Source organism: Poecilia latipinna, unplaced genomic scaffold (assembly GCF_001443285.1).
Source record: "Poecilia latipinna isolate Pla-1442-1.1 unplaced genomic scaffold, P_latipinna-1.0 Scaffold884, whole genome shotgun sequence".
NCBI lineage: Eukaryota > Metazoa > Chordata > Actinopteri > Cyprinodontiformes > Poeciliidae > Poecilia > Poecilia latipinna.
Genome location: NW_015113500.1, coordinates 253,574 through 267,267, shown reverse-complemented (window position 1 = coordinate 267,267; position 13,694 = coordinate 253,574). Strand labels below are relative to the sequence as shown.

General features: G+C 38.9%; 1 protein-coding gene across 4 annotated transcripts in view; it reads left to right on the top strand.

Moving 5' to 3' along the window:
* LOC106957182 (MTSS I-BAR domain containing 1) overlaps nt 1–13,694 on the top strand; it is a 53,754-nt gene that overhangs the window by 18,781 nt on the left and 21,279 nt on the right. The window lies entirely within an intron of this gene.

Here is a 13,694-nt window from a genome sequence, read left to right as displayed (position 1 = left end):
TAAAGTTTAATAGCTCATCTTCGTTTTGTCTCCCTTGACAACATTAGTTGTTTTTGGTTAAACATTTCACTGAAGCTGCCACATGTAACACTAACAGAAAGCTGCTGTAGGTTTCACTTTTGGCTCCTACTGAAGGAAAATAACTGAGTTATTTCATTTCCAACCAAAGCATCATAAGAGTTACTCAGCCATCTGCTGGCTTCTCTGATCTCATTTCAAATCAGCTGCTGTTCCAGCCTGCCCTCTTCTGGCTTCACTCTTTGCACCAGATGTTGAGACGAGCTGCAGGGATTTCCTCTGTCAGCTGCAGGATCATCAGTGAGGCTCAGCAACACGGGACCTCACTGATGATCCTGACTTTTGGTCAGCAGTCTGGCTTGGACCTGCTTGCCTCTTTGAAAACATTAAGAATCACTTCCCACAGAGTCTTAACACACTTGTCAGTAAATGGTGTTATTACTTCTTTTATATTTGATTTTCCCACTGCAGAGTGTCAGTAATTTACCAGATTTATATTCATGTGTAAAAATCGACCTTACAACAACTTCTAACGTGCAATATATCGCCTGACATTTTCTAATATATTTCGTGGCAACTGTAGTTTTAAAACAGTTGGGATCTGACAGACAATCATTCGCACATGATTATAAGGACAACTTAGAATCATAAATTATCTAAAATGCATGATTTCAGTGTAGAAAGAAGAGGAACATGTGAACTCCAGACAGAAAGACCCTGGCCTGAATCTTAGGACTTAACTGACAAAAACTGCTCAAATTGTTTACTGAACAGTCATTAATCCTGTCAGTGATGAGACGTTTTGGACCAAACTTACAAAGTTGTGTGGAAATGCAGATTGTTGTGTAGCTGCTGTGTTAATCTGGTTTGAGCTGATGCGTTGTGTTTCTTAGCCCTGTGAAATGAATACCTGTGGATGTGGCTGCAGTCACTATCTCTATCGCGTGTGTGTGGTGGAGTCCCCAGCAGCTCACAGATGGCCTCCTTTGGCATCTTATTTACCAATATCTCAGTTTCAGGTGAGTGATGTCATATCTGCAGTGTCCACAGTCACAGTTTGAGCTTTTCCTCCAGGACAGATGGTGCTTCAGTGCTTAAACTTTGCTGAGGAAAAATATTTGCTTAGCAGATTCCACATTCAGAGGAAGATGGAACAAATTTAATGCATCTGAGATGTTGCCAGGTTGGGTGAGGAGTGGTGTTGCATGTCTTTGTGAAAGTTACTCTGCAGCGATGGGTAGATGTGCAAAGTCAGAGCAACAAACATCTGAGGTGTGAAAATCTGATGACTTGGAATAAAAAGTGAATATTTGTGATGCCTTTCATGTGTTGTAAATATTTACAATTCTCTTGTTTTGCCTAATTTAGGAAGGACATAGATTGCTTTTAATTAAAACAAAATTATGTACTTGATTATTCTGCTTAATGTATATTTTAAAGATTTTGCGCTTCTTATTAAAGAATGTAAGAAATCTAATGTGTGTGTAGCTTCACTGTTATTTTTAGAAAATCCCAGAACCAGTCATTGATCAAATGGAACAACTTAGAATGAATGATTAACTGATTAAACTGATAACTGATTAACACCCAACTCATTTTATTCGTAGATCTGGTAATAAAGTTGGGTTTTGCTGTGATCATGTCCTCTCTGGAATGATAAGTGTGGAATTATTATTATTTTTTAAATGTATAAAAATGTGTTGCTTTTGCACAGAAAACTAAAATAATCTAAAAAATGTGGATGATTGTTTTATTTTTAACAAATGCAACAAGTGGGGAAGTGCATTAACATGATTTAAATACATTTTTTATAAGATGAATGGTAAGTGTCTAATTTTTGCATTGCATGAAAATTGTGACTAACTTAAGTAATCGTCAGAGTTTAATGGTCAGAGTTAATGTTGATGGCAAACTTGATGAAATGTACAAAAGATAATATTAGAGGGAAACAAACACAATTTTTAAGGAGTGCAGAGCTAAATCTCAATCACAATAAAATAGCCAATTATTTGAAAACATGCAAAAAAATTTTGCTTTTATCAGGCAGCAGCGTCTAAGGGCAGACTTCAAAAGATGCAGGGGAAAAACTAAAAGTTGCAGAGTGTCACTGTTAAATAACCAGACCTCAGAAGAAATATTAGATTACAAGGATGAATGATGTCAGAGGCTTGAACTGAGCTGGAGTCAGGAGGCTGGCGTTTATGTCAAACCAAACTGACTGTTCCTCTGTTCCAAATCCAAATTCCTCATCCTGTCAGCCAAGTTACAACCATCTCGTATATCCTCTGCTGTGAGAGTTCTGCACTGCTGAGGTCAAATGTTCAGAAATATGGGCCCTGACACGCTGCTGCTTATAATACTAATGACTCATTTTGTATGACACTGTTGTTACATGACTGCCTGCAGATGGGGGAGTTATTAAATGAGAAAGGCCACTTTTAAATGTTCGAACTTGTCAGATCTGTATTTAATAACCCTTTCTTTTCAGAAGCGTTGAAGGAAATATAATGACACAGGGAGATGAATGCAATGATACAGGGTCATGTAGGTAAAGTTAACTTTGAAAGAGTGTTTTTTTAAAATATACAAAACCTGGTTTTACATTAAGTTTTTAGTTGTAATTTTGATCTAAATTGTCCTCACTTTACAGCTGGTGTGGATGAAATCCCCATTCCCCAAGCCAGTTAGAATTTTCCTTCGTCTTTCTTGTTTATGTTGCTGTAACTTTGTGGTAAGGCTATAACCAAACATTATATAAAAAAAGGAAGTTTGATTTACAAAAGTAATGTATTTGGGTAAACTATGGTCAGTGATGAGAATAAATCCGCTGGTAGTGCATAATCTGCTCGCTCCTTTTAATTGAGACTAGAAGCCATACTTTATGCTGGATGTAAATCAAAGATTACTTCTCAAACTCATCTTTAAAGATTAGATTTGTTTCATTTTTTATGTACTTTCATTTTTGCCTTTCTATGAATGAGTTGTGTAGATTTAACATGATTCTCTTTGCTCCTGTTTGTTTCCCCTAAGAAACCTTGATGCAAAATAACGAATCTTTAGACACCCCAGATAAATATTTGTTAAATCATGTTGGACGTAGTTGGAAAGCAGGCCCTCTCAGGTGGTCCTTGTCTTGTGGCGTTTAATGCGAGTAGAGCCCCGAAGTGACGGCCAGCAGCAGGAGAAGCAATGTGCGGCCTTTCATTATCTTGTGGCATTGCCACGGCAACAGCAGCAGCTGCCTGCTTTGACGTAATGAATGTGATGGTCTGAAAGAAACGGACACAAAAGCCTGAGCTCAGATAACCATCCTGTGGATCCTGTAAACTGGGATATTTAACAGCTGCAACAGGTATGTGTGTGTGTGAACAAATATATTAGACACACTACTCACACACTATGTTTGGCAGGTTAATGTGTTAATGCACAGCTGAGGAGACGATGAATGGAAAAAAGAAATATGAAAATTTGCCTCGGAGTGTTGAAGAGAATCATGTTGAGCTTGAATGTGGTGACTCTGCATTATGTACTGGTTGTTTTTAAGGACTCCCATATGAAATGGATTAAGATAATAAAGATGATGCCTCAGGGGAAAAAAAAAAAAACCTTTAGTCAATTTCCAAAGATTTTTGGTGAATTTTTGGAAATTTTTGGCACCACTGGTTAAGATGAAGCTTTTTCTCCAGTGCCATAGTCTTGCACTGAAATGCATAGAAAAATCCATTGATTAGTTATTAATGCTGTTAGAACCTTGCACCCAGATCTCTACTTAAAAATGTCCTGGTAATTAAGAGTTCAAAGTGTCCTGGAATTTAATGATTCTCCCTGAGCTTTTGGAAAAGAAATTGCTCCCAGTTTAAAAAATCCTCCCCTATATGCAATGGATTTTAGGTGTTTTTCATCAGATCCACCTGGCATGTAGGAATCATCAAAGAGCGGCGACTCTGGTTGTAGTCTTGAGCAAACGTCGCTTGTTTACATTAGTTATGGTGGGATGAAGTTGATTTGTTTGGATTCTCATTCCTCCTTATTTCTTTCAATTGTAGTTGGTAATAACTTCATAGTTATGATTCTGATTGGAGAAAACCCACTTCTTGTCGTTTTATTTTTTGAATATCAACATAGATCAGCCTTACTGGAATGGCATGTTTTCTTGTCTTTCCCATTCTGGCCTTGAGAAATGGGCCTTTGTTGAAATCATGGTCATCATGAAGTTATGGTTATACGTATGTGGTGTTTTTCCATCGCACTAGTATGGACAAACATTAAGCATTTTTAACCCTGCCCACCCAGCGAGAGTCCAACTGTCAGTGGAAATGCTCCCTCAGTCTGCCAAACCATAAAACAGCACATCGACTCGCGCTGTACTGCTCAGTGGAACCAAGGCACTCTTTTCCTCTGAGCTAATCTTACATCTGCTAAATCTATAGAACATACAAAGTCATCAAAATATTTTTTAAAGGGTATTTGCTCAGTGATGGACCAGCAAGCCGTCCAAGGTCTTGATGCATCTTTGATAAATGAGAACAAAAATCTAGATAAACATTGTTCATCATATCCAAACGGTAGTTTAACAGCAGTGCGGGGATATTCCTCCTTTTGATTGTGAGAGTCAGTCGCAGGGTGTGTTTGAATTATTAATCAGGGTCACCCAGCAGGTGAGTCTGAGCCTGTGTTGTTTTCGTCTCTGCTCCAAACTCCCTCTAATTAGCCAAGAAGCCCCGCCCCTATGAAAGAGGACTTATTGTCTCCCCTGCAAGCCTGAACTTGGTTTACACATCCATTAGTCTCTACAAATAAAAGAGCAAGTTTCTCTACTGATGGTGGTTTCGACAGTTATTATCGGAGATTCATGCACTGTATGGATTTGAGCTGAAAATTGATTTTGCCGACGTGTTTGTTGCGGCGGAGGCGACTGACGGGGGTTCAGAGCTGTTTGTAAAGGTTGAACGGCTGTTAAATAATTCACAGCTACACTGTCACACTGCAGAGATAAACTCTCGCTTTCATTTTCAGACAACCTCGCTTCATCACCCCTAAGTGATTACATTCGTGTGCGCACACCCCTCAGATGCCAGACAGGAATTTCCTCCACTATTTCATATTGAGATGCTAAATCAAATACCTGTAGTGGAAATGGAGCAACTTACTGCTCTGCCTCGTTTTAATTTACAGTCAACGCATCATGTAGGTTCTTGTTTCAGAGGTTCAGCATTTCTTTGAAGCCATCAGCCATTGTTCTTTTCGATGTTTCACCTGTACTAAGCCACCTGCTTCTAACCTCCCCCCATCTGTCATGGAGAGGTGCGAAGCCCTCAGGCAACCTGAGCGTGGCTGGAGGACACGCCGACAGTCGGTGTGAGTTTGGGTGCTGATGGGGTTTTTACATGCTGGTAGAAAATAACAGAGGTGCTGAGCACGTGTGTGTGTGTGTGTGTGTGTGTGTGTGTGTGTGTGTGTGTCTCCCATCTCTGGGGAGGTTTGGGAGGATCAAAGAGTGTCTGGCTTAGCAGATAACAGCCAATCACGGGAGAAAGAGATCTGCCTGAACATGCTTTGGTTGGTGGAAACACACATTTATCTGTGCACTCAAAACGCAGAACACTCATTAAATTCATTGCTAATAAAACATGAAAAATTGATTTGACTGCGTTCATGTAAGCAATCATATGTTGGCTACAAGTACTAAGATGTCACTGTGTATGTTCAGCCTGGGAAACCAAATTTATTTAACTGAAAATGTTTACTATCCCATCTTGTGCGATTTTCACTTACTGACTCTGTTTTTAGCTAATATAGAAACATTGGTAAATAGCATTCAAAATAATTATTTCCCAGCCTTCCTTGTAAAAGTGGTCAAAGTGATGTATAATCACATTCAATAAATTCAAATATGTGTTCCAGTACGCTGATCAATTTTCAGTTATCATGAGTCAAAAGAAACTAAACAGCTGGATTTTTAGCCTCAGTGTTTCAACTGTTCTGTAGTTTTCTGGAAGTTTGTTCCAAATTAGTGGAGCATAAAAACTGAACGCTGCTTCACAAAATGATTCATTTATTTTAGTGGAATGGAATTAAACCTTCAGACTTCTTGTTAGGCAAGATTGTCTGCTGCTGTTAACAAATTTTGCTTCTACCTGTGCAATCATGTTGATTAAATGCAGATATTCATTGTGGACTTAAGTGTAATCATTATTGAGTGTTCTTTCTTATGTACATGTAGATAGATTTGAACTACACTGAAACTATGTTAACCTTTGTTTTTCTACACTGAAAGATTTTCTTTCTGCACTGCAGCTGTTGTTGAGTGACGGCATGTTGGCTTAGGTTTTCTGCTGCTGTTAATTACTTTTCGATGCTGCCATATTCGGTTTTGCATCATTTATTCCAAGTGGATGTAATGAAGAATATGAACATCCACTCAGGATTTTAAGCACATACTTGTCCGCTTGTGCTTACTGTGTTACTGTCTGCTGTTTACTGTTCAAACTCAGTGAAGTTGCCTGGATTCTCAAGAGAGCGTTATGCTAATTTGGCTTTATGCTCATGTTCATCTCTCATACTGGACTAACTAATGGCAAGTAAAATTGATTTCAGTTCTCATTTTTCCGTATTTTATGCATTTACGTTGCATTTTTGGATTTTTTTTTTCTTGGGATATAAAATGATAAAAATAAAATGCTACATAGGAAGGCACAATGATGCTTGACATGCTATTGGTTATGGCTACGGTACAAGCTGCAATTTTTTTATCAATCTGGTGATGATCAGAGGAAAGCTTGCCTTTTGGAAAGGTTTTCTTGAAGAGGAACCCTTCAGCACCTATGGGGGGAAAACTAAATAATTTTTAATTATTAAAGCAATAATTAACACGTAAATTGTTTAAAGCAAACTCACTAATTCATGCAATTAGAGATTTGGCCTTCTCCCTAATGACTGCAATTTGGTTGTAAGTGAAAACAGTCAAAATGGCTGACTCTTCATAAAAGTTTTTAAAAAGTTGGCATCTTTGTGTTGGTTTGCACACAAAATGCAGCGTTTTTTTTTTTCTTTCTTTTTTTCTGCCTGTTAATCTGTGCTACTTGGCAACTAAACAAGCTGCCTTAATACTCTTCCTAAATCCTGAAGCACAATCTGTTATTTTACATACAGCGAGCCCTTCCAGGCATTAGTTGTCACCATTTTTAATGGAGTGTGTGTCTGCACTTCCAGGCATCGAGTCAGTGAAACTTTGCACTGAGGCGTCGGCAGCAACCTGAGCTACGTTAGCGTCTTCTGAAGCGAGATGGAAATGTGCGCTGACACAAGCTTTTAGCATTCAGACACAGCTCTCCTGCTCAAACTCACTGAGAGGGCATCGGGTGTGCTCCGCCAGCACGCCAGCTCTTTCAGACTGCAGATTAGCGCTGAAATAGGAGCTCTGGTTTCACTCGGGAGGATTGGCAGCAGCCCGGGTCAAGCAAATAAAACTCTCGCTTCACTTTGTTTTCGCCTCAGTTCAAAGAGAGTGTGCATCAGCTGAAATCTGTCCAGACCGTGAGCTATGGCACTTGGAGTTGTTTTAAAATTATGGTATTAAAGGATGTGTGATATCAGCAGGATCTTGTTTCAGCATGTTTCCACCTGCCCTTGTGTGGTCAGCGTTACAAGCTCAGTGTGTGAGGGAGTAAAGAGATTGTGTGTTTTTGTGTGAAAGGGCTGACGGCTGTGATGGTTTGAGTCTCTCTGTGTCCTCCTCCTGAGCTGCTAAGTCGCTCAGCGTGTTTTCTCAGCTGCCAAGGAGGACAAAATAACTGAAGTGGTGATCCCGTCTTTGAACATCTCCCGAAATATTCATTCAGAGTCCAATAAAAGCTTACAAATCTGCTTCTGTGTTTACAAAAGCTCATAAGCACATAAACGAATTAAGAGGGTGCATCATGCAAAAGGTCAGCACAATTTAATACAAGACATCTCCTCGTGTTAGAAGATCTTTGTTGAAATTCATCCCCAGATATTGAATATTTTTGACAGGTCCTCTGACTTTTAAATACTATATAGCAAGGCTGCAACTAATGATTCCATTATTCTAAAAATTCCAATGATTAATTGATTATTCTGATGATTAGTCGATTAATCAGACAACAAAATTGGCAGATTTTTAATTTAACAACTTAACCCTTCTTTATACAGTATCAGAAATGCATCAATAGATGCAAATGAACATTCAGTTTCTTTTTTGGATGGGAAAACAAACATTTTATTTTTATTCATGTTTATTTTAAATAAAATAATTTTATATTTTCAAACAGTTTTGGCTTAAATGAAACTTTGAATTGTTCTTTCAGAGAATTGCCTTTTTTAGACCGAATTCTCCAGCTAACAATTAAATGAATACTAAATTAGTTGACGATTATTTCAATAACTGACTCATCCTGTTGAGTCGATTAATCGTTTCAGTCCTACTCTGTAGTAATTTACTGTAGCACCAATGAATCGCTAATCAACCATTAAGGTTTGTGTGTGTTTGAAAGAATTAGACATCTTTGAACATTGTTTTTGTGTTTTTTTTTGTTGTTTTTTTTTGGCACAATCTCTTTCATATTGAGTCGGTTATACTGCGTTACATGTATGTATGTAGTAACTTAAAATCAAGATTCATGTTCATGCACCTTCAAAGAAAATCCCACATCGGTGTGTTTTCTTTTAGTGTTGGGAGACTTTTCATCTCCATTTTGCATTTCTGCAGCATCCTGTGGAGCTGAGGTCGAAGCAGCCGACATGGCAGGGCAGCAGCTGGCCTACTGCAGATGACTGACAGTCATTGCTGCCCATGACATCTCTGTACTACCCTCAGGATACCAAATATACCAGCAGATATGTGGGCGAAAGGTGAAACATGTCTTTAGAGATCAGAAAGGCTTTTAAAAACAAGAAATACTGAAATACTTCTGGTTTCATCATCAGAGCTGTGCTGGTATGCGAGCGTAAAATCCCAGCTGCAATAAACTCTGACACAACACTCCAGCTTTAGTATGCTATCAGAGAGGGGAGTTATTCACTAGAGGAACATTCAAAGAATCCCAAGACCCTACTGTAACCCCCCCCCCCCACAAACACACACACACACACACACTTACACTCCTGCAGAAGGCATGTTGGGATCGTAACCTTCAGTGACCGGCATCCTGGGCCTGCTCTCCCGCCCTGGTTCGGCGTGTGGTATTCCAGGACTCTGTGACCCCCTGTTGGCCTTGGACGAACCACAAGGAATTATATTTCTAGGAGGATATGAACTAATATAACTAATAAAAGGAGCAACCCTTTGAATTTTGGCACAAATGTAAAATTATGCCCTCGACCTCCCCATATGTAGCATTGTCTGTCCATCACGGCTAAACATGATCCTTGTGACACTTTGGTAATCGGCTGGAAGTTGGTATTCGGTGCCTCTGCAATAAAAAAAAGATTGACGACTGTGACAAAGTGACACTTGGGCCACTTGGTGATACACGAAGCATGCGTTACTGAATCCGTAAAGTGACCTTGGCTATATGGAGAGACAGAGATGCTGACTGATGCAACCAGCAGGCAACACTAAGCGCTAGTTTGAGTTACGGCTGTCACCTGATCGGTTTCTTGTGGCGACTGTTCAGCCATCTCTAAAGCTGGATTTTTAGTTTGTTTTTTTTTCCATTTTTGTGGAGATTTTTCTCTCTGACATCACTGCTAATAACACGTTTAGACTAAATTTGATTTAAATGAGGGGTGGCGATATGGTCTTGATGTTTCATTGCAATATTCTGTTGCACCATTGTGATAAAAGTGACAATAAGAATTACTTACAACTACTTTTTAAGGTAGCTGTATGACTGTGACTGCACATACAGAAGTGTGATTTGTGTCACTAAGCTGCACATTTATACTGAATTTAATGATATTTTCAAATCAATTGATATTTATTGATACAGTCATTAAACAAATAGTGGATAAAATATTAAAACTAATGATTCCAACAGTAAAACAGTTTGGGGGGGTTAGACATCATTAATTTAAATGTATTGTGACGTGATGAATCGGAATTATTTTCATGAGAATTTTATCACGATAAATGATAAAAGATGTGATAAATGCTCACTGCTATTTTAAATAAGGATCTACTTTGCTATTGGATCACTTTTGTCCTTTCCAAAGTTGTTTGCACTTATCAACTTTAAAGTTAGACAATGATTGTTTAATCTGTCATATCACTTTTACTGCTTGTAGTTGTGTGACAAGTCTTTGTTACCTTGTTCTCCATTTCTTATAACATTTCATTCCTACTTTTCCTCTCCTGTTTTCCTGTTCTGCTCATTTCCTCCATCATGCTCCATTTCTTAAAAATAGCTCCCCAGCCACAACTTCCCTATAGCAACTAGACAAGAAATATAGTGTGATAGCAGGGGCTGGTGATTTAGTGGCTGTCCTGCTGGGCTGCAGCTTCAGCTGCTCCAGTTCCTCAGCCTGGTTCCACCAGCGTTCGTGCGACGTTTCTCCCATGGGAATGTGATGGCTGAGTTCACATCCCAGTCGGAAGGACAGGGATGGGTTTAAATTCCCATCTTATATTCCAGGTCACCTACTGTACACAGCACCACCACGCTGGTGCGCCACAGCGTCCCATCTTCAGGGCCAGTCGGCAGAGCGGCTGCCATCTTTGAAAAAGCGGTCAGAAACATTGGGGCATGCTGAAACATTAAGGCTGCATTTTGGCCCACTTGGCCCGATGGCCTGTTTCTGCTCCACAAGAAACTTCACAGAAAGTTCTGACCCTCTAGACTGGAGATGGTAGAAAATGTTATCTAACATTTCTAACATCTTTGGAGACTTAGGTTTCAGAAAAATACCTCGTTCTACCATGGAAGTGTTAGAAAATGTTCCACTGAAGATATAAACTTAGTCGTATATATTAATCAGTCATCAGCAGTGCCATTTAAAGTCTTCAGTTTTAACACTGGAAAGCAGCGACAGTAGCTTGAAGGACTACATTCATACAAGCTGATTTGACAACCTCGCATACGTGGGCTATTTGAGAATAAATGGGAGTCAAAAGGTATTATTGTGTGCATGAGTGATATTCATTTAATCTAGAATACATCATATGTAGAGAACCACAATTCTAGAGATTACCATCTTCATGTTTGACCTTGCTTAGTAGATGATTTAGCTAATCTATTTTCTATGGGTTTTTAGGCAGAATGATGACGTATGTCTGTTTCAGTTATTTCATCATTAGAATGATTTGGGATTGAATTTTATTTTTGCTATTGGTTCTTACTAGTGATTCATTCATACATTAAATGCATCAAAACTAAGATTTCACTTTTTTTTCAGTCTCCAATTGAACACAGCATTAGCTGTTCGACAATGTATCTTTTAGAACTCTAAACTTACTAAAACCCCCAAAAAATTACTTTGGGAATTTGTTCCAGATTGATTAAAAATTATTCTAGCCTTATAGCACTCTCTGGAAAATCCACCTACTGGTGGTTTGTAATGTTTCCTTTTGAACGGTTGATTAAAGCTGACATAAACTAGCCGTTGCTTTATGGATGGAAATGAAAATAGAATATTTATGAGGAAAAATGAGCTTCCATTCCACTTAGAAATGTTTTGTAATCTACTGAAGGCTTGCATCAGATCTTGTTGCCTTAATCAGGTAATTACTCAGTAGTGTTCCACTTTTCCAACTTATTATGTGCTAATTTATGGAAAAAAAGCATTAGGCCATATTTAGTACAATAATAAGTAATTAAACCTTTAAAACACAAGTGAATTTTTGAACTTTAGTATAACTCGCTTGGGGTCAGCTTTTTTTCTGAATAATTGAGTTGAACTGCACCAAGTTCGTTCACTTCTTCACATCTCTTTTGACCTGTCACAACCTGAGATTCTTTGGAAGATTCGAAAGTGACCCGGTTTGATCTTGCGTGCAAACGAGCTGCTGCAGAGCCTCCTGTCCGACATTTCTGCAGATACAGCAAAGATGAGAGCAATCTGTGCCTGCAGGTCAGAAAGAAACGCCTCTCTGTCCCACTGAATTGGGTCAGGCGGGTGTTTTCTCAACATGCAGACACACTCGCTTGAGAGGTCTGGTGTTTGGTCAGGCAGTTTTACTTGGCCACAAACTTATTTGCTGGAAGTTGGCATGAATTACGTTTCCCTGAGCTTAGTGTTTGAAGATTTGGAGTACAGTTTTTTTTTTTTTTTTAAGATTATAGTTTTGTGAAAAGCTGTAGAAGCAACTTTATGGCAAAAATGCAATACCATTGCACAGAAAAGACCACCTTCTGTTTAATCTACTTTAGATTATGCTGAATTAAAAAAACATGGAGCTGTGACCCCCAATGCTATAAGGTTTGGAAGATCTCCTTCATATGGATTATGTTTTTTACAACTACTAAAAATAAGGCAAGGCTAAATAAGAAACCAATAGTTTCTCAGCATAAATGTGACTCGTAACACCTAATATCATGGTGCTTTCTAAAAATATTGAAGAAGCTACAGCGGTTGTATAGACCTAATGATAGGTGGTTGAACGGCTGTGGTCTCGAAGACTGTGGGATCCACAGTAATGGGAGGTGAAGAAATGTGGAGAATTCAGTTTGTGTGGAAATGTGCCCAAGCCAACACCGAGACCAAGAGGATAAATCCTGCTCATCTGTTAAAACGTTTTACTTTCACTGCTACAGTCACTCATAACGACGTGCCGATCCTTGGAGTTGACATCCCATGTCATACAGACCATCCAAAACCAGATCTTTCAACCTAAAATTCAGCTTGCAAGATCTTCTGGGAGAATAAGAAATCGAGTCAGAAATCTAAAAGGTAAAGTCACACTGAGGATGCAGCGACTTGGTAAAACTTACAACTGCCAAATTTTACTGACGGGAATTTAGCCTGAGAGGAGGAGATGAGGTGAGAAGAGAGGAGGTAACACCTAGTCTGGAGGTGAGAAGAGAGCTGGCAGGGGAAAAGATGAAGTGCAGCATTAAGCAAACGGAGGATACAGCAGGATCTGGGATGAGGGGAAATGTTGGGAAAAGTGTCAGATGATGTGTGAAGAGGAATGATGGGGAGAGATTGTGTGAAGGAGGACAAGCAGGAACAGGAAAAAGTGTTGGATTTGTACTTAAAGTGGCTAGAAATGTGCATGGACAACTGATGGACCGTATGATGTACACACCCCGGAGTTTTACATGTTCAGCAGATATCTGAAGAGATACATCATTTTCATGATCTTCAAAATGGTGAAAAAAAAAAAAAAAAAAGAGTTCTTACTATGCCGAAACGTTTAACAGCAATAACTTGAAATAGTTTGGAGACTTGTTTCTGCGTAGTTCTCTAGTGGTCCAGTCAAAGGATTTCAGTCTGGTTCAGGCCTGGACTCATTTTTTAGCTACTCTGTTGCAGAGTTAGTGCTGTGTTTGGGGTCTTTCTTCTATTGAAGACCCAGTCTCGGTAAGTCTTCAGCTGGGCACATGGTCTCACATTTGAGTCCAGAATATTGAGTATGTTTTTTTTTATTACTATTATTCTGTGCACATCAACTGCTTGGAAGATTTACAATCTGACTTGAATCTTTTCCTCTGCTAAAATTGTAGCCCTCAAATATTTTTTTTTAACATTTTTATAAGCTTTTCCAAGTTGATTGGCAG